Source organism: Dysidea avara, chromosome 6 (genome assembly GCF_963678975.1).
Source record: "Dysidea avara chromosome 6, odDysAvar1.4, whole genome shotgun sequence".
Classification (NCBI taxonomy): Eukaryota; Metazoa; Porifera; class Demospongiae; order Dictyoceratida; family Dysideidae; genus Dysidea; species Dysidea avara.
The window spans coordinates 3959384-3984508 of NC_089277.1; the positions used below are offsets into that span (position 1 = coordinate 3959384).

The window sequence follows — 25125 nt, forward strand, 5'->3', positions numbered from 1 at the left end:
ATTAGTCAGCAAAACTACGCATGCGCTTACAGGTGCACCAGTTGTTAAGTGTGTTGTTTCTATGTTATCTTGTACTGTTACGTGTGTTTTCTTGTACCTTGTACGCCCACCTTAATTACATAATAAAATTTTTGTTTGACAGTCGCTCAGTATCCCGTAACCTTAATGGCTTTATAGTTGGGCTATCATGCTTGTTGCACAAATTCTCTTGACAAAGCCTCTTCATTTTCATTTACATAAGTAGTTCTTTTAGTTTGAAGACCTGCTATGGTCAATGGGAAGGTTGTTCACAAATTATAGAGGGTTGCCATACACCCATATTTCAAACCAGCAAAACTATCCCACTACAAAGCTTATCTATGCTGAAATGTAACACAGGCTTTATGTAGTATTTGCTCACGTGGGTGGATGCATACTAGAGATGCAACAATATATTAATATATCGCCAGGAGCTTATGAGCCGCCGAAGGCGGTGAAGGAGCATGAAACTTACGTAGCCTGCTGGGTGCCATCAAAATCCAAATTCATTAGCAATTAGTTTTCATATAAGGAAAGTAAATCTCATTAATCGACGCTGTTTACTAATTGTGTGCGACACTCGTAGCAATTTATTCAAAAAACGTGACGTAATTTGGATTGTGATGGAACCGAGTTTCATGCTCCTTCGCGGCTCATAAGCTCCTGATATCGCGTATCGTATCGTTTTAAGACAATATTGCTGTATTGATACAAAGTCAAACCGTATCAATATATTGCATATCGTGATATACTGTGGCTTGTTAACATGGCTGACAATCAAATTATTGTACATTGTGGTTAAACTGAGTAGCATGTAATTTTTTCAAAGAAAATTTGCTCACTTGTTTCTCTTAAAAACCATTAAAAAACAACATAGACCATTGTTTAGACTCCACTTTGTATCATGCACTTTATCGCTGTATCGTGATACACCAGAGGCAATATATCGATACATCTATACACACTGTATTGTTGCATCTCTAGTGCATACGGACAAACATACAGCATCTGGCTCATGTAACAAGAGTTATTAACAAGAAACAAGGGCTCGGGTGAATGCAAATAACTATAGGCTATTGGCTACTTCACGAAAGAATTTATTTATTTATTATTTATTAATGCTTTACAGCACAAGTGCTGAAGGTCTGTAGGACACCTGGTCCTACAGCCTGCTCAAAGATTTTAGTTACATAAGGTGTTTGAAAAGTTGCAGAATGATAGATAATGGTGGAAATTTATAGTGAGGTGGAATGTGGGGTCTGAAACTTACTAGTGCCCTACAGGGAATTGTTGCGCACATACCTATCTACGTATCCCAAACATTTAGTGGAGCTGTAAGTTAGAGTTAAAGCACCGCCACGGGTGTGTACGGAAAATACAGTACGAGGGGTGTGTGTCGAGAGGCTAATAATTTGCCTCTAGACACCCCCCTCCCCCGAGTACTGTATTTTTCGTACACACAAGCAAGGCGGTTCTTTAACTGTTATATTGTACTTCCTGGTCGTCTGGCTTGGAGTGATTTTCTGTAGTACTCAAACCGCTGCGATTTTCGGTGATAAGGATATCAGCAAGCGTTCATATAATCTATTTCTAGTTGTAGAACGAACTAATAGGATTAGTTTGGCTAGTTTTAGCAATTTACAATGTCTCGCAGTATCGCACATGATCAATTGTGCTGTCTTAGTGGAGTCGTGTTTAAACAGCTTCGTGATCAGACTATCATAAGTATTTATACAATCTATTTCTAGCCGTAGAACAAACTCATAGGATTATTTTGGCTGGTTTTAGCAATTTACAGTGTGTTGTTTACGTAACATTCCTTAAATAAATTCTCCGCATAACTGTACTGTATTTGCCCAATTAGCTGCAGCTGCATAACTGTACTGTATGACTCATACAGTACAGTTATGCAGCTGATTAGTACTGTATGGACAATACGATACGTGGCATCGCTTTGATCCTCCCATGCAAAGTACAATATATCTCTTACACTGTTTATTAAAAAAGTACTTTGATACACAAGCAAGAATAAGTGAGATATGAGGCTTTAAAAATACATCAAAAGTTTAGCATGTGAACATGTTTACAACATGAAAACATGCTTGTTGTGGCACATGTCTATTTATTTGATATCAGTGCTTGAGAGGGTGATCACAAACAGACTAAAGGCTATTTTTGGGATTGCTAAACATGCAAGACATGTAGAACCACATAGAAACATGTATCTTTTAGGATACCATGGCATTATGATAAACTTTAGAAGGTTTTTTTCTTTTTCTTTTTTTTTTTTGCAAAATACTGCAGATATATTGCCAGCCAGCATTGAAACCGGGTCACTACTGCTGACCCGGATGACCCACTGACCCGGATTTGACCCGGATTAATTAAAGCCGAGGCGTGCGATAAGAGCTATGTTTCGGCTAGTCTCGAGTGAGACTACGTTTTGAGTGTTCGATTCGTGTTGAGTAAATATTGCAACTTCAGCCTAGCTGTAGGTTGAAGACCAAAAAAAAAAAAAAAAAAAAGGTCATCACCTACTGACAATAGCTACCCCTCACCATAGATACCCTCAGTTTTGTGCTACATACTGCACTTACTAATAAATGGGCGTAGCTGAGCGTATGCTGGTAACGCGATAAGTGGGCGTGGCTCACGAAAGAGCTATGCGATAGCGTTTATAAGTTTCCATGTCGTCAAATGAACAATTTTGCTTCTCACGTGATCCAATCCGGGTCAGACCCGGATAATTTGTAAACCGGGTCGGACCCGGATGACCAGGAGAAAATGTGACCCGGTTGACCCGATCCGGTTTCAACGCTGTTGCCAGCTATGCTTCAACTCACAAAAATTTGGACATCGCACTTATAACTTGCTGTAGGAGTATTATTATCAATTTTGTCAAATGATATGATAGGGTACACAAAAGGTTAAGTACCTGTACAAGGTGGCCCCAGTCATACCAAATTACAATTTATAATAACAGTACAAAGCAAAACATTTACAAAAACAAATAAGAGGACACATAGACTTACAAAAGAGCAACCGCATGAAGTTTTTCAGACTTTTGCTATACTTTGTTCATGCCAGGTGGTGCAGGTATGTTCATTTTTATTGATACAAATGTTGAAAACGAAACTAACTAATGTGTATTGCCTACCTTGTGTCCATTAGGTAACTTTGCTACATGTAGAGCAACTCTCTTTAAACACAATGACACTAGAAGAAACCGGAAATTTGGGTAAACTCATTGTAGCATACATGTCATAATGATCATTTTGTGATAAATGGCATAATAACCCATGAAACATGATAGATACCTCAGATTCCGGACTAGATTTGGAAAGAGCAGTGGATAGTGACTATAACAGAAGGAGATCAGCTGAAATTTAAGTATAACTAGTGCATCATTTTAAGGTTAAAATTTAAAAGCCATAGGTGAGGATACAGACAAAATTTCATGTGGTATTCAGTTCGGAATGTTCACGAATACCTATACCAAGAGTTGACTTTCTAGCAGGCCCCCACTACATCCTCACCCTCCCCACACTGGGGGAGTGGGGCTTAACATTGACAAATGCATATCAACAGAATGTTGCAAAGTATAAGAAGCCATGAAAGTACAAGCTTGTATTACATTTTACACATTCTTTCTCAGGTGTCATTGCAGTAGCTTAACACTGTTTTTCTCAAGAACAACAAAAGAATAATAAATAAAAGGCAGGTTATATAGTGCCAGCAGTCACATGCATTAAAAAACTTGCACTGGACGCGTGCCAACCCTAGCTCACCGTGATCAGTACGAGTAGTGTGTTTGATAGTCCAGTTAACAGAGCTCTCAACTCTCAAGCATTAAAGCAAAATCTCACTCACTCACTCATAACAACTCTAAACTCATGCATTAATCTCTCTGACTCATAGTATTAATGTTAATCACGAACCAAAGCAGCCGTTTCTTAGCATCACATGATCACTTGTAAGGGTACATGCCCTTAATTATATTGCAGCTTGTATGAGCGTAATTATATTCACATATGTTAGGGTTGCAACAATCAACAGAAGCCATGTAAACAGAAAGTCTCCCATCACCATTATTGAACTCATTGCACACACACACCTTATAGCTAGCTAATTAACTGACTTCACATTTTTTCATGCAATGATACTAAGTCATTTCCATGCCGTATAGTTATTGTATGTATTTGGGTCATTATCTGTTAGCTATAATCAAAAACAGAGCCTTGTCATAAATGCAGTCCTACAGCAGCAGTGCTCAAATCTGTGAATAAAGTAACATCAGGGCACACAACAACATACAATGAATTATATAATAGTTATGTATACATTATGCAATATAGCTAATCCCTTACTGTACAAGTACACAGAAAAATTTGGAATTTTCAACTAGAGTAGGGACCATATAACACAACGATAAAAAGTACTGAAACAAGTTGGAGTAGTCCATGATATTAAATCACAGTAAAACAATAAGAAGTGTTATATCCCTACTGTGCATTTCCATTATGGTATCTTGAGCACAGTAGGGATATAACACTTCTCATTGTTTTACTGTGATTTAATATCATGGACTACTCCAATTTGTTTCAGTACTTTTTATCGATGTGCTATGGTCCCTACTCATAGTTGAAAATTCCAAATTTTTCTCTGTACTTGTTTGTTAAAGAATAATTATGACTGGTGAACCAGCATTGTAAGTGGGTCAGTACTGTTGACTCGTTTGACCCATTGACCCGAATAGTAATCTGGATGGGACCCGGATCTGACCTGGTTTAATTAAAATAGAAGCGTGCCCCAAGACTAGATTAAAAGTCCACAAGTTCCACTAGTCAGCCCCACATTTCTTTAACACTATAGAAAGGACTATCTGCAAGAAGTGAGTAGCTACGTATTCTCAAGTGGGTGTGGCTCCACGTAAGTTTACATGCCAAGTAGCAACACAGATCTGGTGATGCCATGCATGCTTACAGATACAATTCCAAAAAGTGGGTGTGGCTCTACATACCACACACAGACAGCAAAACATATTCCTGAATGGTGGGTGTGGTTCATCCGGGTCAGACCCAGATATTCAATGAAGTGGATAAGACCCACTTGACCCAGACAAAATGTGACCCAAATGACTTGGATAATCCGGATGACCCGGCCCACTTACAACGCTGTGGTGAACCCACGTATACCACATCTGAAACGGCGCCACATGCCCCAGCTATATCAATTATCGTCTAAAAAGTGAAGTAGCCATTACGCTTCGTTGTCAGCTATGTTCAACCGGTTACACAGCAGTACAAATCAAGAACTGTTCGAAAAGCACCTCTGCAATCAAAATAGCCACTACAAAAAATACGGACGATTTCTGCTGACGATTTCTGTTACGAAGGGAAGCCATCACGTGCTACCACCAAATTGACACTTTTGCTGTCAGCAAAGATGAATGGGACACAAAGGAGGACACTGGTAAGTCCATGAAGGATGCATTGTACATACTGCGGTATGCCAAAAGGCACCAGTCAGGCCAAAGCGACGTCGAACAGTGAAAAAATCAAGCCTGTAGCCTTAGCCATTAACCAGTTATGCTTGCCTGAAGGCATCAGTCAGTAGAAATTCCGCTAAATAAATTATTTTTAAAATTCTGTAGCAACTTGTTGAAAGTGCTTTGGGTTGATCTGAAAGTTTGTTTGGGCTTAGTTTTACCTAACCAGTACTGCCTCATCGTTGTCAGGGAAAACTGAGGCTGGTTTTTGGGTGATATTATTCCATGGGCCACGCCTACTCCTTTGTAGTTCCTACTATACAGAACTATTGTACTGTATGATGTGATTAAAATCTGTATGATTTTTATCCAAAAATTATGAGCTTATAAATCAAAATTGTATCTGAGAATGTTTTAAGTCCAAATTTTTCCCATGCCCCACACTCCCCTAGAGGTGAAATCCTTTGCATTTAGGAGTGTGATTCACACACTGCAGGTGAGTCTCCTGCCCTCTACATAATCTCATTCATTTTCACTTATGTTCTCACTCAAAGTAATTTCCACCAGTTGAGAGCTCTGAGTTAAATGATGGACTAGTGCAACCGTATACGTTCATAACTTAGTCTCGCGTAGCCAGATCCTATTTCTCCGCACGGCGCTTATTGATTGGAAATTATAAGCGCCTGCTCCGAAAGGGTCTGGGGACTCTACAATAGAAAAGTTCTGCCAGCAAATCACCTCTGGATGGGTGAGCGATGATTGGCCCTAGACCACTTTCATAAGAGGTGTGGATGACCACAGTTGGCTTCATCCTCAGCTAAAGGCAAGGCTTCAGCCTGTTCAAGACTCTACAACCAAGGAATAAGAGCTATTAAATTTGCTTGTAACGAGCGTGATCGTGTCTGAGATGCGAGGTGAAATATACAGTTTCGCCTCCAGCCTGGCATGCCGGAAACTCGCAAGAAAACAACAGATGTACGTAGCTGGTAAGCCGGGAAGGTAAAAGTTATAGCTATGCATACTGTCATTTTCTTTGCTCAAGCTGTCTGCATGGAGGTGAGATGGCGCATATCACCTCGCATATCAGACACTCGTCAGCTCTTTTACCTTTGTTGTAGAGTCTGAAGCCTTGTCTTTAGCTGAGGATGAAGCCAACTGTGGTCATCCACACCTCTTATGAAAGTGGTCTAGGGCCAATCAACGCTCACCCATCCAGAGGTAATTTGCTAGCAGAACTTTTCTATTGTAGAGTCCCCAGACCCTTTCGGAGCAGGCGCTTATAATTTCCAATCGATAAGCGCCGTGCGGAGAAATACGGTCTGGCTACACGAGACTATTCATAACTAGTTCCAGCACTATATCCACTCCCTAAATAAAATTAGGAAGTGGTTACTGAACAGAAATATATATATTTTTTCGCGAATAGCACAAGTTATCCATCTACACATGTATCAAGCATCTAGTTGTAAGGTAAATGCGGGTATTTCCGGACAGCGCACAATTCCGGACACTTCGTGTATAGCACCCAAGAATGAATCAACTAGAACACACTTTTCGATTTTTATAATCCCTATAAGAATAGCTATTCACAGCAGAAATTTCAAGGCAATCCGTTGTTTCGTTCCTCGGCTAGCTTGATAAAGGTACCAAAGTGTCCGGAATTGTACGCTGTCCGGAAATACCCACATTTACCTTATGTTAGGGCGGTTGCTATGCACCGAGTAATCGACTTTAGGGCACGAGTCTAGTAGTTGCCCCAGTGGCGGATCCAGGGGGGTTTCATTGGTTTCCACGGAAACCCCCTTTGAAAAATGATTGCGTAACAATTAAATGTTTTAATTATCGCGGCGTGCGTCTCGATCGAGATACTGTAATTAGAGCAGTCACAGTAGCTACTAAAGTAGTGTGTAGGAAGTTTTTAATATATTTTATGTACTATTACTAGGCTGTGACCTTTTTTTTTTTTTTTTTTTTTTTTTTTGGTCTCACCTTACCAAACCAGACGATGTAGTGCAAACGTTTGCGTATCTCATGTCAATATATATCTCCACCTTCTAAACTGGAAACCCCCTTTATAAATTCCTAGATCCGCCACTGTGCCCTGAGCATTCAACTTTATACTGTCGGTTCAAGCCGATACAGTTCGGTTCAGTATCCACTGCCATAAAATTAATACAGTTTGGATGACGAGACCAGTATTTGACACGAGGGATTCGGTATATATTGGTTACTCACCATTCAGTTCCTACACGTTTTGACACATTTACCCGCCACCAGTTTGTAAAGATTTCAACTTGTTCACATCCCGGTCCAGAATATGGTATCACAGACCCTTGCTGTTGCCGGTGATAATCGAGGTGATAGTGCACTGTTTAGTATGCATAATTTAACCAATCAAAATGAGACACATGTGAAATCACGTGCGAGTACTAGTCCAAATATTTGTAGCAGCACCAGCAGAAGCCAGTGTGATTGACCCATCTCACTCAGCAGGTCACTGACCTATCGACCCTGACACAGCAGTTGCATCAGCGACCAGCTCACTACACTCAGCAACTACCTCAGAGTTGACCTAGTCACCTTGTAGCTACATGAACTCATGTACACACAGCACCTTAGGTCATTTTCCTATTTGTGTATAAATATGTTGTACAGTTCTACTTTTATTAGTTGTGTTCAAGTTGTGCTCAAGTGGTGGTCCAACCGAACTTCGCGAGCAACTGCTCGCCCATATGGCACCAGGCTTGCCATATAGCTATTTAAGTATTTCAAAAAATAATGTTATGCACCTATCAAAAACCCCACCTATTCCCATGGGGCAAGGAGGAGGAGCCAACTCTAAGTCTACTTCCATGCTGGGGCAAAATTTTAGGTCTTCTCCAATAGAATATCTCAATCCGGCCTATGTTTCGAACATTGTATAAACTCCCACACCTGGGGCCTAAATTTCTGTCATTATGCCCCTAGTTTTCCCGCATTGGGGTAGGTGGGACAAAACCTTGATAGGTGTATAAGTATTATAATGTTTACAGTGATATTCAGCTCAAGTGGTCTCATAGCTAGTCTGACATAAATTTCCATTACACAAAATAGTCATAACCTTCTTGTCACTACTGTCATTGTGTGTGTGTGCATTGTGTGTGTGTAAATTCCTAGTGTCTGGAAAGAGAGAAACCAGTACATTTGCAACCTGGAGCAGTGCAATATGAACAATGTCAATGTTGGTTCAAGAGTGCTGAAGGTCTTGCTGTCCACAGAAGATCATGCAAGCCACGTTAAGTGTTTTGTTCCCCCATTGGAGGAACATGTAACTCACAAGGGCAGTGTAATCAGGATCAGGTAGTATGTGCATCTGTGGCTCTAGTACAAGCTAAATATACTTTATAGCTCAATATAATTCTAAACTAAGCTAGGCCATAACATTTTGACCCAGAGGTAAACCTTATAGTAAGATCATAGTATACATGTCACGCTTCTATTGGTTAAATTTTACATCCTGTTTGAAGCTTTATAAGTTCACTTCCATGTAATGTATTATGTGTTGATATGTGATAATAAGTATTCAATCTATTCAAGTCAGCCATAACATGTTCATTTGGAAACCCTATACAACAGTACATGCCAGAGCAGCAATAATCGTGTACTGTCTTTGTATCTAATGTCTTTGAGCAGGCTGTAGGACCAGGTGTCCTACAGACCTTCAGCACTTGTGCTGTAAAGCCGTAATAAATTTAAAAAAACAAACAAAACATATACCAGAAGAGCCATACACACACATACACATTGCTGACCAGCTGACCATCTCATTGAGCTGATGCATTGTGTATACTGTAACCTGCTGACTGTAACCTGCTGATTCATCTTCACCTAATGACCTGTACTATAGCATATAACCACAGCATATTCATGTCATAGTTTGTTTTACTTGATGTGCTGTATCACCCTGTTAGCTAACTTCATGTATTGCATGTTGTAAGTATAAATTTACACTGCATGTTTTCACCATGCTGGTGAATGTTGTTTGGATTGAACAGTAGTCACTTCTGTTAGTTAGACAGCTCTGAGAAGATCCCAAACAAGAAGAACCATGCACCCTTCCTGAGAAATACCTGCGATACAGCCCTGTGGACAATTTGCTAACTCAATAGATATGGTAGCAAGACTAAGGGAAACATAGAAAGGCAATTACATATGTGGCCCAGTCTGGGAAAACTGGTTTTATCACCCATGTCAGTAGATTCAATTTTTCACCCAGAACACAAAGCTACATGAATAAACTATCTAATTTCACAATCAAAATCACCTAGACTTAAGTGGCTTTTGTGACATCAGTGAATGTTCTTACATACAGTCTGTCTGTCTTCATGGATTTCATTGATATACATAACATCTTCAGAATGTTTGTGTGTATAGACACTTAGTAAACATCATATGGATCAATGATAACATAACTACAGTGTGAATATTCACTGGTTCTGTGCCAGCTGAACAAGTCCTGTGGTAGTTAGGTAAATGAATTCACAAGGCAGTGGATAGTGTCATGGGTCAGTTCATCGAATTTCTAACTGACTTAACAAGCCAATTTCAATAATCTGTTAAATTTCCCATGCATAATAATCATAATCATATTATATCCATCCAATTGCACCATGGTCAATTCATGATCACCTATTGAAATAAGTACATGCAAATTACACATCTTATTTTTCAATGAAAATCTATGTATATTTATTAAACAGGAGAGGCATACCATGCACATTCAGGGGCTGCCTAAGGGGTGGGTAACCACCCACCATGCATGGCCTTGCAGTCACTCAGTCATGCAAAATTTACTAAAACAAATAGAAGGAAAAATTAGTAATTTTAAGTTGGATTAAGGATAAAAGAAAAAAGTAGTGAAACAAGAGAATAGCTAAAAACTGGCAAAACGAGGAAGATACAGTGGAGGGTTGATTATCCGAACCCCAAATTATCCGAAAGTTTGATTATCCAAACACCAAAGTGACTGTTCAATTAGAGTATTTTGTCAAAAGTATATGCTATTTTTGAGTAGTTGAACAAAGCCCTGAATATAAATCAATGGATGTTTGATTTATGTACTATTCAATTATATGAACATTCCTCCCCCCCATAATTAGTTTGGATAATCAACTCTCCACTGGATGCTGGTGGACATTAAATCTCTAAACTTCACTCTATAACCATAGGGATTAAATGTCCACTAGTATATCTGTAGGTATAGGCAACTTCGCTTATCATTGTTTCACCACTTTTAAACTATTTCCTTGTTTTACTACTGTTTTCTTTGATCTCTAATCCAACTTTAAATTCTAATTTTTCCTTCTACTTTATTATAACATTAATATGGCAAATGAACTAGCTCATACTGCATTAAAACAGCTGTAGTACAGTCACCCAATGTTTTTCCATTAAGAAAATTTGATGAACATTGGTACCAGTTTTGTTTTGACTTTCTGTATTAGGTTTATATTAGGAGTAGACAATTGTCTTAACCATTTGTACAGTGTACCAAAAATAATTAATTAAATGAAAAAATGGCACCAGGAATGCCATAAAAGTAATTTTGAACATGCACCCCAAACAATTGATTATTTAATGGAATGGGAAGTGGCCATTATGCTTTGTTTTCAGCTATGCTTTGCCCGTTACACAGTGTTACAAACGAAGAACAATATGAGAAGCATTTCTGCAATCAATCCAGTCATTACAGAAAGTATGGATTATAAGCATAATAGCCGACACAGCCACAGAGAAGCTGCATCATGCTATCATGAATTGACACCTTGCATTGTTAGTGAAAAGAACTGGAACACAAAGAAGAACTAAGACAAGTCCATGATGTGTGTATTATAAGTACTGTGGTTGGCAAAAAGACGCATCTTGGGATGAAGTGACGTAAAATGGTGACCGTGCGCTGCTTCGTTTGGGCTCTAGGTTTGCGAATGTGGTCAGTGAGTGAGGCAGTGAGGCAGTTGTACTAAATTTGGAGATTTTTTTAAATTTTATATCCGGCCACCTGTAAGCGTTTCGTTGTATTTAATGCTGTTTTATGTATTATATGGACTACTACTATTCTGTAAAGGTGGCTTTCGTCTCGTAAGATATCTCTAGGATGATTTTTAAAGGCGGAAAATTTGGCGGCACGCGAAACGTTCACCACGATCCCTACTTAAACGGTATGACCGTACCGTTTGATACATGCAGATTAAGATACTCTAATAGAGCAGTTATATACTCTAACTATAGGTGATTCAAATGACCATGGTATACCCCACATGTATTATAAATAATATAGCTATACCACATCTGTGAGGGATATATATGCACCAAGGCTGTGGTAATTCCTGAGCAGTCACGATATATATACGAGTACACAGAAAAATTTGTGATTTTCAACTAGAGAAGTGAGCACAGTAGGGATATAGTACTTCTTCTGTGATTTAATACCGTGCACTACTCCAGCTTGTTTCAGTACTTTTTATCGAAGTGCTATGGTCCTTACTCCTAGTTGAAAATTCCAAATTTTTCTGTGTACTTGTTTGATAACTTTTTTTTTGTAAATAGATATGACTGATGAACCGGCAATCTTAAATGGCGCCACGTGCCCCAGCTATATCAATTATCATCTGAAAAGTATTAAGTATCCACTCCACTTCGTTGTCAGCTATGTTCAACCCGTTACACAGCATTTCAAATCAAGAACTGTTTGAAAAGCACCTCTGCAGTCCAAAGAAAGAAATTGTGCTGCACACCCCAGTTATATCAATTATTGTCTGAAAACTGAAGTATCCATTTTGCTCTGTTCAACCTGTTACACAGCAGCATGAATCAAGAACTGTTTGAAAAGCACCTCTGCAATCAAAATTGCCACCATGAAAAATACAGATGATTTCCGTTATGAAGGGAAGCCATCACGTGCTACTGCCAAATCAACACTTTCGCTGTCAGCAAAGATGAATGGGACACAAAGGAGGACACTGGTAAGTCCATGAAGAATGCATTGTACATACTGCAGTATGCCAAAAGGCACCTCTCAGGCCAAAGCAACATCGAAAAATTCAAGCCCATAGCCTTAGCCATTATCGAGTTACACTTGTCTGAAGGCATCAGTCAGTCAGTCAGTCAGTCAGTCAGTCAGTCAGTCAGTCAGTCAGTCAGTCAGTCAGTCAGTCAGTCAGTCAGTCAGTCAGTCAGTCAGTCAGTCAGTCAGTCAGTCAGTCAGTCAGTCAGTCAGTCAGTCAGTCAGTCAGTCAGTCAGTCAGTCAGTCAGTCAGTCAGTCAGTCAGTCAGTCAGTCAGTCAGTAGAAAATTCCATTAAATAATTGTTTTAAATTCCATAGCAACTTGTTTAAAGCATTTTGGATTGATCTGAAAGCTTGTTTGGGCTTAGTTTTACCTAACCAATACTACTTCATCGTCGTCAAGGAAAATTGAGGCTGGTTTTTGGGTGATGTTATTTCGTAGGCCACACCTACTCCTTTGTGGTCCTTACTGTACAGTACATACTATCGATCGTACTGTATGAAGTACTATTGCACTGTATGATATATATGTAAAGGGGCATAACCCACCCTTGTGCCAGTGCCTTTTGCATGGGCAGCAATTTGCCAGGGACAGATTTGGATATATATACGTATATTACACAGCTTAACTGTAGGTACTACAGAATTATGTCTAAACTGTCTTGCTATGTACAATAAACTTCGCTATGAAAAATTTCTGAAAGGGGCTAATTCTGCCCCTGATACACCATAAATTGGTCAAGTAGCTAATTTACTTTGCTATGTGTATGTCACGATTTTTCATTAATTTACATTTTAGTGCAGGCAGTAAAGTGCGCAGTAGTCTGTATTGGTAGCATGTAGGTGCCTGCAGGTAACTGCAGCCAGAGAAAACTTGTATAGCTACAGTTAAGTATGCTTAAATAATTGCATTTTACAGTGACATAGGGAAAGAATGATTGTTTCGATTAAGTATAGCCAAATAGAAGCCCTTCTCTGTGTTCAAGATATATGTGATTGCATGCTAGCTCTTTTCTTCATGAAACTCCGTAGTATCTTGATTTTCTGTAACATCAGCCATTATTTCACACGATCATAAAAGCTATCACCGATAACAAGACTTTAACCACAATACAGTAACTGCTGAAAAATTCATGTTTGCTGCAGATTGTGTTATTCATCTTCCTGTCCATAATTTTTTGGTTTCAAATGTCTGAGGTGGGTTAATCCCACACACAGTAAAGAAGCCAGCACACTTAGATAATTTCCACATACATAGGGAAAGTCATTTAAGAATAATTATATTATTTGAATCAAACAGCCAGACAGAAGCCCTCAAGTTATATAATGTGATTACATAATACCAGCTCTTTTCTTCCAGTATCAGTATCTGTCAGGGGCAGGGCCGCCTACAGGGGGGGGGGGGGGGGGGGAAACTGGGGCATTTTTCCCCGGGCCCCAGCCTGAAAGGGGCCCCAGGAGGCCCATTAAGGGCCCCCTGAATACCTGTTTAAAAGATCGATATACTCTAATAGAGCAGTCAGATCTAAATACTCTAATAGAGCAGTCACAGTATTCTTCAGAGGAGCAGTGTAGCAAGTTTATAGATAAGGAGATATGGTTGGTAATGGGTAGTTATTGTCATTTCCAGCACAGGTTGTGACCTTTTTTTTTTTTTTTTTTTTTTTTTTTGGTCTTCACCTTACAACTTGGGTGAAGGGCCCCACTTTAACTCTTTGCCCTATAGGCCCCTTAATTTCTCTGGGCGGCCCTGGTCAGGGGTGGATCTAGGATTTCCCAGGGGTGGGTGGGGGGAGGGGGGCTAATCTAGGGGCATAGTGGAGGTTAAGAAAAAGTGGCAACTGATTGATACAACTAGTGAAAGGGTGAGAAGCACATTCAGTATGCAAGGGCATGCTCTATCAGTAGGTCTGGGGGCATGCCTCCACAGAAAATTGTGCAAATTTAGTGTTCTGAGATTAAATTTGGTAATGATTTTAACTGAGTAAGCATAAGCATATGTGAGGCAGAGCCAGTTTAACTATTCTCTATAACAGTGGTAATACCATCTGTCACAGCATTAGTATGTACCATAATATTATAGCCTAAATATTTAGAGGGAGTAAATTTTTTGCTGATTTTGAGGTTTTGGAGGTTACCAGCAGCAAATTGTTGCTGATTTTGAGGTTTTGGGGGTTACCAGCAAAAATGTTTATTTAGACCTCCATACCTCCATATAGTGTTATACATTTTGCAAATCTGCAAAAAATTTAATCACGTAACAATGCTCAACCTCGAACATTTTTCCCCTTGGAATATTTAGGTGATATGGCATACAGTTTGAGTTCAAAGTTGAGGGGTGTAGGAGTGCAACCTCCAGAAGCTGTAAGGTATTTAGCCTAACTAAGATCAGCTGTAATACTGACTCTATGCTTTCAAAGAGTTTTCAATTCATTTTCTCCATGGAAGAGCAATTAGCTACTTATGGTTGATTCATACTGTGGTTATATTGTAAAGCATCTCCTTTGGAAAGTTGGAATTTAAGGAAATGATGTACTTTCGACATTTATGAAGAACTTGATATATACACTGTCAAATGCAACATACAGATAGAAGGGATGTACATATAATGTATACAGTGGTCACAGTCCTAAAGCTGTCTAAAATAAGAAAATTGTGGAGCTTGATCAAGAAACTTTGAGGGTGCAGCCCCCAGATGCTGTAAACCTGTTAACTTTATAGAGCCTTAAAATTTCAGTAGAATTCAGTTGCAAAAGGAAGCATTTTACAAGTTATCCTTTCTGAAAAGAATTGATTTCTTATTTTTTAAAATTTATTACGGCTTTATAGCACAAGTACTGAAGGTCTGTAGGACACCTGGTCTTACAGCCTGTTTAAAGTTGTTATGTTTCAAAAGGTGGAGAAGGGAGTAAAAAACCATGACTGGACCTGGACAGTCTCAAGCCTGCAGTTATCCGATTAATGCTCGAATGCTAACAGGAGTCTGCCAGGTGGTCAGGATATTTTCTCCTTGTCATGATCAATTTCAAGTATATGTATATATACATAGGAATTCTGGAGAGTGACTTATTATCTCACCATGTGGAACCAAATGGATATTAGTTTATGATTCAGAGTATATAACAAGATATAGATTTGTAACTTTTAAGCAGTTAGTATGTCAGGATGTTTGACATAATGACATCATGCACAGGTGAAGAAGAGGTTCAATTTCAACTCACACATTGGTCCCTGCAGATGTGAAGAGTTTCAATGATGGATGTTCTATTAGAGTAGTCGACTGCTTTATTAGAGCATTTCAGTTTTAGCAGATTTGTAGGTTTTACCATTGAAATATAATTTTGAGCTTCTTTTGTTAATATCTAGTAAAGACACTTTAAACTTTCAATTGGTTTGACAGTAATTGAAATAATCAGTGCCTTGAATTACTATAGTGATTTAAAAATTGTTAATTTAAAAGTGAAGTAGGGATTGATGCAAAAAAAAGTAGTGAAACAAGAGATGAATGATGGTGTTACAACATAACTCAGTGGGAAGTCCCTACTTTGGCATTGAACAAAATAATAATAGCTAATGTGCCAAAGTAGGGACTTTCCCACTGAGCTATGCTGTATCATCATCATTCACCTCTTGTTTCACTACTTTTTTTGCATCAATCCCTACTTCACTTTTAAATTAACAATTTTTAAAATACTAGTTTGTTTAGTTTTTTGTTGTAGCACAGTTAATTACAATGTAACTTGCATGTCTTGTATTTTCCACATCTGTAGGTATGGGAAAGGCAGATACCACCACTTATAAACATCTTGCCCATTTGCTCAATGAGAAGTGGAGTTCCCCATATTCTGTGGTGATGGGCAGGCTCCACTGTAGTTTGGAGTTCTCCTTGCTGCACTCTTCAATAATGATTATGATTATGATGTGATTTGGGTTGAGGCTTAGAAGCCTTTACACCCATTCAATTACATACATATACATACATAAATTAGATGCAATGAACAAAAATTAACTATGAATATAATTATTACATTAACATAAATCTATAGTCATAAAAGTAGCTGATTTAAAATTATTTAATAAAGTGTATCAGGGAATCATGTTCTAGATACAAGCATCCCTGTGTGCCTCCAGCCGTTGACCATGCTGTTGCTGTACCTGTCTTCTTTAGAACAATAATACTAACAATCTAACTTGTAACTGTTCTATCATACATGACTGTTGTATTAGAGTTACTGTTTCATTAGAGTATATCTTGAGTCAGCCAAGGGATGTGCAGTTAGCTAGACCTGAGGTGATCTTGTTTATTGTTAAGTAAATAACTAGCTAGATTGTTAAGTAAACAGCTAGTTAGATTGTTAAGAGGTCGGGTTTCAGTACTCTTTCACTATTATAGATCTTTATTTGGGGACCCGCCTATTATGCTCAAAATTTTACTTATTATGCTATGTTACACTGCTCAAAAATTTAACCTATTTTATATGCTCAAATTATGCTCAAGCTTTATGCTTCATTTTTTATGCTCTGCTAATAAATTTGCAGTTATGGGCACATAATAAGTGCTAAACAACATCTTTGCTCTTCAAAATGCATGTGACAGAGAAGATCGATATACTCTAATAGAACAGTCAGCTGCCTGATTGTTCTATCAGAGTTATTGACTGTTCTATTAGAGTACATCGATTTTTTTCTGACATGCATTTTGCCATCAAGGGTTTGTAGTATGGCTCAAATATTCTTCCTATTATGCTAGCATTATGCTCAATGCTTTCAGGCACCTATTATGCTCATAATTATATCAGCATAATCGGCGGGCCCGTGGCCACGAACCGGATCGCAATCGTAAAGTTGCAGATACCTAGCAAGTGTACCTCTCTATAGTGACACCAGACTGAAACAATTCTGAAATAATTCTAAATATGCTGCTGAAAGAAAACGTTAATATGGAAAATTAACACTTCGATATGGTTTCGTTGGATGAAGAACACAAGCAGCCTGATTGAAGATAAAGAAAAGACGAGGTGCAGAGGACCTACACTCGTCGGAACCCCAAAAGGCATATCCCACTGATTAGTTTGTTATTGTGAAGTAAAATGGTGACCATACGCTGCTTCGTTTGGCCTCTAGCCTTGCGACTGTGGTCAGTGAGGTAAAAATTCAAGTTTTGGCCATTTTAAAAAAAAATTCTATATCTGGCCACCTGTAAGAGTTTTGTTATATTTAATGTATTATATGGACTAGTACTATTCCGTAAAGGTGATTTTCGTCGCATAAAATGTTTCTAGGATGATTTTTGAAGGCGGAATTTTGGGCGGCGCGCGAAAGTTTCACCACAATCTCTACTTAAACGGTACTACCATACCGTTTGATAAATTCTATGAAATATTCTGATAGGTGCATACCGTTCTTATAAGGGTAACACAATGAATTGTAAAATTCTAATTGTTTCATGTATGACTTTCAAACTGCTGGATTTTCCAAAATCTGGTCACAAATTTTAATAGTTCCAGCACTATAGGATCAATTAACGGAGTGATTCCAGAAGGCAGATCACTAATTGCTGCAACTATAGCTAGACAAAAGTGATATCACTAAAGTGACTTAAGTCATGCAAGAAACCAAAAGTATGCTGCATACATTACTTTTGGGTAGTTGTTTGAATTTTGGGTATTTGTGTAGTCTTATATTGATTACTTTTTAGTTTGCAGCCTCTTAAATGGCTTCTCAAAGTGCTAAATAATAATTTCATTACTTCAGATTCTGGAATAACTGTAAGAAATTATGTGCACAACATGATCTGGTTTTGAAAGTAGCTAGTCAGTTGTCATCTGTTTGCAGGTTGGGACAAGTGATAAAATGTACGGTAGCCTGTACATTCATCCTGATGCCTGACGCTGATCTAGCTTTAAATTGTTTTCTGCCCAAGGGTACTAGCTAGTTGTGTTAGTAAACTTATTTTTGTTGCTTGCCACAGTAGTTATGTATAAAACAAGTGCCCATCATCATGGACTGGCTAGGCTTTAAATGAAGTTTCTAATGACTGTGTGTTATCTGTACATGTACACCACATTGAATGCAAGGGTGTAGAGAAAAGCTAGAAATGTAGGGCACATTACTATCAAAACCACAACTCTATACTGCAGCACATTTAACTATTAACCCAAAAGTCCCAGCTGCAGATACTGATGATTTTTTCTTGTACATTTGTGCCTTAGTTCTATGCACCTTTTTTGTGCTTTCATTCACCAAAATTGTGTTTCAGCACTCTTATAACACCATTAATAGTTGGATGGATTCAGCTCAAATTGGAGGTCCCCCACCTTCCACACCAATTTCAGTTAGTTGTATTAATGCTTGTAAACAGCATCCTGTATATTACACATAATTTGTCTGTTGCATCCTCACACCAGCTCTCCTTGTATGGCTGCACAATGCATTATTCTCGAATTGGAAAACAATCAGTAGCCTTAGTCTTGGGGAGGAATGTGCGACTTCAAATCATTAAACTCACCATTAAATGTCTAAAAGGATTTTAACAGTATTAGGTACTCTTAAATACCATTATATATATAGTAACTGTTGCCTCTAGTGCAATTGCAACTTGGTAGGTACAATGAAACTTGTCTATTGGAACAGCCCCTACCCAGTGAGTATAGTATATATAGTCTCTATGCATACTACTGTGATGTATGAATAACTTTTCTTGCTTCCCTCTGTGAAGGGGAGCCTTTTGTCCAGTTGTAGACAAGTTTTGGTTGTGCAGACTACACAGATACACTGTATATTCCTGGACATCCTTATAATGGCCTGGCCAGTGATCCACTGCTTACGACAGTGAACGGTTTTGCCCCAAAAGTGTCCCCCTGTGATCCTTTGTCGTTTCTGGTTGTAGCCAGCCTTATTGTTCATTTTGCTGAGTTTACATGTCCATAACAATCCATCATAAATGGTCAAATGGTCACACTATTATAGTCTCACTACTGTACAGAATACATGGTATGCTTTAATATTGTGAGGAAGGTTGTTTATTGCTTATTTTTGCTGCAAACTTTTGTCAACACAACTGTTTTCTGTCTGTACTTGTTACACTGTCTGCATAGTAGAACTGCTAAGAGAAAAAATGTTCACTTTTTGATTAAAAGCATGCAATCAGTATCAAGAGTATAGTATACTCTTGTTAGCATGTATATTAGTAAAATATTTGTTTAATCTGTACTAGAATGGGTGCTGCTAACATTATCAAACATGCCACTCACAAGGAACTTGACAAAGCCAACAAAAAGCTCCAAAAGTATTTCATGATATACATGCTAAAACTGTAATATATGTAATTTGTATCTTTATTGACAAGCAAAGAATGATCAAATTAGAAAGCTGATCAATGATCAGCTCATCCAGACAAAGATCATGTAAATGAAAGTACAACTACATGTACTATTTGTAGCATATTCACTCATGGGTATTGCTTGCTTGCTTGCTTTGCAGCCGCAAGTTGTATATACTCAAACACATCTACAGGACTAGACCAAATTTGTGACAACGTGTATACTCACTACAGTGTAATACACTTATTTCAATACCATGTACAGGAATTTATAGAATATTCACTTATTATGAACAGAATACACATATACCCTACTTTGCTAGTGTACAGATGTACGGTCATCTATTACTGTTTATCAATGATATTATACAAGACCTCAACTGCACTGTCAGACTTTTTGCAGATGAAATCACTATTCATTCTCTCAGGGACTTTGAACATCTTCAACAAGACTTCACATATGGGCTAAAAATTGGGCAAATGGAGTACAACCTGTGTACATAAAACTCTTACTAGACATCACACCATCAAATGCAATAGTACTTATCTAATTACTTGATTGAAGAGTCTCCAATGCAAAATATTTAGCAATAGCATTTGACGAACATCTTACTTGGAAAAAACAACATCTGTCACAACTCAAGCATTTCTGAGGAGAAACATTAATCATTGTCCAGTTACCGTCTCCAATCAAGTTGTTACAATTCCTTTGCTAGAATATGCTTCACCTATATAAGCTCCTCATGGCCTCACCTATACTGTATTTTCTCTGGACACACCATTTAGATGATATACAACTAGCATATAAAACTAATGCAAATAAAATAATTACACTGAGCCATGCCATCTATGTGCTATTGTGTAAATAGTAGTGCATAGGGCTGGTCACAGGTACTTATGGTTCAACTTGTCTGTTGTTATGTATCAGGTTCAATCTCAGAGTCTCTATATACATCTGTGCTTTAGTTAGGATGACCTATATAAGTGATGTGATTAAACATAAGATGCCGTGTGTGTGAAAGTAGCAGCTACATAGATTCTATAGACAACACAACAGTGTCCAGCCCAATTTGTATATCAAATATATATCAATTATTATCAAATACTCATTACATGTAGCAATATGTTGTACAGATAATAAACCTATAGCTGTTTAATTGTAAAAAATATCGAATTAGCTATAAGACTTACGCATGGAGCTGTATGTAAATAGTAACAAGTGAAAGAACTTAAATCACAAGTGTAAGAAAAATTAGGAATTTTGAACTAGAGGAGGGACAATGTAGGATCGTTGCAATAAAAAGTACTGAAACAAGGTGTAGTAGGTAATGTCCAGGGCATAGCAAAATCAAACTTGAGTAGTTCTACAATATCAATAGATGTCACCACTCTATCACAGGTTGCAACAGCAGTGCCCGCATCAACTGCTTCTCCACTACCATCATCTAAAAACAGTTCTATTTCAAGTGTACTAACACTAGTGAATCACCGAAAGCAGATAGAAATACAATAACATTTAGCTCACTTTCTGTAGTTGTGATGGAGTCACATCACTCTTCTCCTACTACTGTTGTAAGCATACATGCTTCCCCGAAGTTCCACAACATAGCTGCACTGCTGATATTATCCAGTGTAATTTCTGATGAATGTCACGACCATAATGTGATTATTTCTCACGTTGTTAGCTCTTCAGAATTTTGCCTCAACTTTTTATCAGATGTTGAAGAGATTAAACTGTTTCATTACTTTCAGAAGTTACTAAATGAATATTATGAAGAAAAAGAAATGGGATGATTTGAGTACACTTTTGTCTGTGGGAGTCATTTGTTGTACAAAGTTCACCAATGATACATGGAACAGAGCAATAGTCCGTGACATTAAACCGAAAGAAAGTAGCGACAGCGTAAACAAATATTTAATTCAGTATGTTGACTTCGGTAATTACCAGTGGGTAGCTGTTAAAGATATTCAACCTCTTAAGGAAGAATTCCTCTCCCAGCCTGCTCTTACTGTCTGCTGTACTCTGGTTGGTGTTGTTCCATGTAATGATAGAAGGCAGCGGCAGAAGAAAGCAAGATTAATATATTATCATCAAAGATGCTGATGACTGCTGCTGGAGCTGAAGATGATTTCCTAGAAGAATGTGATGACCTGTCCACTACAGACAGACAACAGTTTTCGGAGCCAACCAAAAAGGCGGAAGATGGTGAAACATGGTCTCAAGAAGCTTTAAATTGGTTTACTTGGCTGATAGGCAAGATACTGGTTGCTACACTGACTGAGGTAAACAATAAGAAGTGATCTACTGTGCTATGGAGATTCTACAATCAAAATGCACAGTAGGGCTATAAAGTCACTTCTGTTATAACTGATAATGATTTAATGATTATAATCACCAAACAACAAAGTGTACAACAACCATTTGCGATGCATACGTGCCGAGAACTGGTTACACAAGTACAGAAACCAATTTTACAGGTTACATTCTATATATTACATAATCACTATTAATCAAACATCTAGCGTCAGTTACCACATCTCCTCCCTCCTAAAGTTTATAGTGATCTGGAGGTTTCCTGGTCCTAGGTGGATTGCGGCAAGGAGCTGTAGTGCTCAGCATAGTAGATGAACCAAAAGCACCTGTGGAAGATGAACTGTCCTCCACTGGTTGCACAGGTAGTGTAGCTGCTACTCCAGATGCAACAGAGTCCCGGTCACTGTCTGGAAGTACTGGAATAGGGGTGTCTTCTTCTCTAACATTCTCCCTGGCTTCATCACTGTCAGTTTCTGTGTGTCTACTTCTTAGTTGATCCATATGACGTCTCCAAATAGTTTCTGACTCAACACTTAACCTTGTATGATACTGGACCAGTTTGTGCCATGACAACTGCTGGAACCCAGGTTCTTCCACCCCTAAAGTTCTTAGCAAATACTATGTGTCTCCTACTTGGATCACTCTTGCTCTAACATGTTGGACATGCTGAGATTTCTGCTTGTCTTGTAGTTCTACAACTTATTTCTCTAAATCTGGCTTAATCAAGTCCAGTGCCAACCTTAATCCCCTTCCCATCAAAAATTCTACCAGTATAGATCCAGTTATTGCCTGAGGGGTGTTCCTATAGGAAAAAGTTGCCTTTCTTCCTCCTTTCACCACCCCGTTGGTTTGAAAGAAATAAGCCACTTGTTCAGAGTACTGCACCCAAGTTCGCTCTCTGGGTTAAACATTCCCGGTTGCCCCATTAAGTACTCCGCCATGCTGAAATCCCATCCTCATTGCCAAAATATTATAATCGATAATGATAATAATAATCACCAAACAGCAAAGTGTACAACGGCCATTCGCAATGCATACGTGCTGAGAACTAATTACACAAGTACAGAAAACCAGTTTTTCAGGTTAAATTGTATAGATTACATAATTACTATGAATCAAACATCTAGCGGCAGTTACCACAACTTCTTATTGTATTACAGCATCTGGACATTACATACTACTCCGATCCAGCTTGTTTCAGTACCTTTTATTGTAGTGGTACTTATCGGGTACTAGTTTAAAATTCCTAATATTTCTTACACTTTTTTTTGTCAATTCATGACCATCACATAGCTATCATATTCATGAGTGAGATCAAAGGCTGTCCACTTACTGTACATTCCAGCTGCACCTACTATATATACTGATACACACCAACGGCACCAACTCTGGCCATAGATGATAGACTACGAGACAGATGTTAACATCATAGGGCAAGCCTGAGCGAGTTGAGTTGCATAGATTTGTATTTGTACATTGAAGGTTAGCTATATATATGTATGCTATGTTGTGTTTTGGTATTTTGTAGGTGGAAAAGGATGATTGCTGTTGTAAAATGATGATAATTGATCTATCCTGTGCTTGACATTTTTTTGACACAAAAACAAACAAATATTTAACAAAATAACAATACAATAATTAATCAGTCAAGTCTAAGTGACTCTCAGCACACATTAAGTCAACTGCTGAGTCCTTAAAATAGAACAAAAATTATGGTAAGATGACATTTTATTGGCTAAGTGCTCTCTTCTGCGAGTGCACATAGCATCCTAACCTTACCTTTCTGTGTTCTGCAGTTTCACGAGCATGCCTAGCTCTGTCTCTCTCTCTACATTTCCTTAACCTCTCTTCTCTTTGTTCAGCTATTTCAGACAGCCATTGAACTCTCTCTCTCTCTCATCTTCTCTGTAGCTGACGCTCTCGTCAGTCATCATGTCTTCATCGATATATTTGCACATACGGCAATAAACATCTTTGTGTCTACTGCTTAAACAGCTTTTCCATCATATTTTGCCGCTTACAGCCGTAACACTGACAGATGCATCGTATTTCGTTAGTTACAGCTGTGACACTGACGGACACATACAAATGTACATACATGTAACCGCAGGTACTTCTCGTCTAAGTGGGGCTTGCTCAGGCTTGCTCCAATTATCTATGGTCTGGCATAGCCACCAGACTAATTCATTTATACACATGCAGCTATGCCAGACTAACTCACAACCATTGTCAATTGTCTACTTTCATACATATGCTTTGTGCATACCATTCCACAAGCAGTCCATTTCCTGGTGGAAGGCAACATTTTGCAGCTCACTGACCTATGTCCATGTGTATTCCAATATGTTAGCGCAATAACATTGTAAAACATGCATACCCTGAGATCGAAGCTATACTGTGCTATGACTGCTATAGTACACGGAAGGATAAAAGTAAAACAATAGCACATGTATTGTATGGCTATCAATTTACCAAAGGTTTCTTGTCAAGTATAAATTCGAAGCATTTCTGTGAAAGACGTAGGGCCATAGCTGTAGACACTTTTCCACTATGCTTGACTAAATGCATCACGCAGTAGAAAACTTCATTGAATAAATTTTTTATAATTCTGTAGTAACTTGATGAAAAGGTTTTGCATTGATCCGAAGGCACTTTTTGGATAGATTTTACCCAACCAATATTGTCATGTCATAATAAGGGGAAATCGAGGAAGGTTTTTGGAATTTTGGAATTTTTGGTTCTCACAGGCCATGCATGCCCACACCTTCATCGTCCCTACCATATAGTACTATGATAAATATGAAACAAGGGAGGTCATCTACACCTGCATGCAGTTATACTTGCACATTTAAATCCTACCTCAGTCATATACAACCTGTCAATAGTGTGAAGTTAGATACACTAACCCAAAAAAACAACTAAATGACTGAATGCATGCCCT

The 25125-nt window shown here is 38.3% G+C and overlaps 1 protein-coding gene across 2 annotated transcripts in view; it reads right to left on the reverse strand.

The window, feature by feature from the left end:
* Positions 1–25125, reverse strand: part of LOC136257301 (baculoviral IAP repeat-containing protein 7-B-like) — a 77463-nt gene that overhangs the window by 17967 nt on the left and 34371 nt on the right. Inside the window, exon 1 of one of the 2 annotated variants that reach the window (XM_066050409.1) lies at positions 7742–7887. The exons of the other annotated variant lie outside the window; for it this stretch is intronic. The gene's annotated coding sequence lies outside the window, so the exon portion shown is untranslated. Of the gene's footprint in view, positions 1–7741; positions 7888–25125 lie in introns of those variants that run through there. 2 annotated transcript variants of the gene reach the window in all.